Below are 1,860 nucleotides of genomic sequence, written 5' to 3'. Positions count from 1 at the left end.
CCCCCCCCACCCTCCGGGGTGTGGGGCTGGACACATAAAGCAGCGAACCGGGAGGAGTCCGGTCCCGCTTTGGGGGAGAGGGTGGCCTTTGAAGTACTTACGGAACCTGTCGAGCCAAGGCCGGTAATTTCAAAGAAAAAAAAAAAAATTCTGGAGGAGTTGTTGACGGGCCCGCCGGGGTGGCGGTGCTCCTGGTTTTGACAGTGGCGGTGGGTCACTTTCCGGGCTTGTGAAAGCGACACCCGACCCGAGGCGGGTGGGAGGGCAGCGTGAGCCGGAGACTTGCAGGAGCTGCTGTTGCTCGGCGGTGCGGTTGGCGGTCTACGCGGGGCCCGGGAGGCGCGTGGGGAAGTCGGAGACGGGACCTCGCGGGAAGGTGTAGAGGTCGCTTCCACCACCCTGTGCTATGGAGAGCGGAGCCCCTGTTGGTTCAGTTGGGCTGGGTGTGCCCGTTGGGGTGACTTCTTAAATTCTTAAAAGCGGGTGATGTGAGAAGCCTCGAGTTCTTGGCTGCTCTTGAATCCTAGAAAATGTAATGCACTGGCCAGGGAGTTTCAACATATGAATAGTATCTCTTGTTGGCTTTATTCATGTTTTCTGCATATACCAACGTGTGTTTTTTAACTGGTTACACGTCAGCCTACGGTTGTGGGTGTTTCTTGCTCATATACTTACGTAGAGGCAGGTGTCTGTTGAAATTAAGTTGCTCCGCAATAGGGTCTTGGTATTTATGAGTAACCATTAAATTGTATGTGTGTGTGTTTTGTTGTTGCCTTTTTTAGTTGCTTTGTAGCAATTTGTTGCCACTTGAAGAAGGCCCTGGTGATCATTGAAATTATGTATCTAGGACAGAAATATTTTTTTTCCTAATTTTGTGACCATTAGCAAATATAATATAAGTGGAACTCTGCTTTAAGAAAAGCCAACACTAGATTTATTTCCCTAATAACGTGATGTATAGAAAACATGAAAACTGATACTGTAATGCATTTCCCCCCCCCTTTTGGATTTTGAAGATTAAAAATGCCTCTCCTTTAAGACTAACTCTCTTACTAAGGCTTGAAGTTTACCCCAACTTTTTTTCTACTTTTTCTGGACCATATGCCTTTATTTTCTGTTCCCTGCACTCATCTTCAGTCTTTTCTTTTATCCTGGCTCATCTCATGATTTCTGGAAGCATGCACAGTACTCTCAGATCTTAAGACTGTCACTTGAACTCCTTGCCTTTTTTTTAGCTAGCTAACTAGTTCTTTCTTTTTTTGATGGCCATATTCCTTGAATTTTTCCTTCCTTCCTTCCTTCCTGCCTTCCTTCCTTCCTTCCTTCCTTCCTTCCTTCCTTCTTGCATTTGATACTTAAAAAGAATACATTCCTTGATTTTAGTAAACTGTACTTTTCTGGTCTCTTTTTCTACCTGTTTGTCCTGTCTGCCCACTCATTTAGTCAATGCCTTTCTCTTCTATTCTGTGTCCTTAATTATCACTTTTGTCTGTGTTTATCATCTCCTCTCTGGTCCTTTTTAAGTAGGAGTAGAATCATACAGTGCTAAAGCTGAGAGAGCACATGATCGTCCAGTAACTTACACCCCTTCCTTCACTTTACAGATGAGAAAATTAGGGCCAGAGGATTGAGAATGACTTGTTCAGGGTCACATAATGAGTAAATGACAGAAGTAGGGCTAGAACAGACAACCCCTTGATTACACTCTATTTTACAGGTCCCACCAAGTATCAAAGAAGCTCTATAAGAATAGTTTTTAGTTCTCTTAAATACAGTTACTATGTGAAAATAACAAAATTTAACAATGTCTTTCTTTTGTTCTAATGGCGAATTAGAGAATTCTTGTTGTTGTTAGTTTTT

The 1,860-nt window shown here is 43.5% G+C and overlaps 1 long non-coding RNA gene across 1 annotated transcript in view; it reads right to left on the bottom strand.

Annotated features, from left to right (window-relative positions):
- The window catches only part of LOC107183033, a 2,906-nt gene extending 1,645 nt beyond the window's left edge, over positions 1–1,261 (bottom strand). The window contains exon 1 of the long non-coding RNA XR_001513812.1: positions 102–1,261. This is a non-coding gene — a long non-coding RNA (uncharacterized LOC107183033). The remainder of the gene's footprint in view (positions 1–101) is intronic.
- Between the last annotated feature and the right edge of the window lie 599 nt (positions 1,262–1,860).

This window comes from Myotis davidii, unplaced genomic scaffold (assembly GCF_000327345.1).
Source record: "Myotis davidii unplaced genomic scaffold, ASM32734v1 scaffold118, whole genome shotgun sequence".
NCBI lineage: Eukaryota > Metazoa > Chordata > Mammalia > Chiroptera > Vespertilionidae > Myotis > Myotis davidii.
The sequence above is the reverse complement of the archived record's forward strand: the minus strand, read 5'-3'. Positions and strand labels throughout refer to the sequence as shown.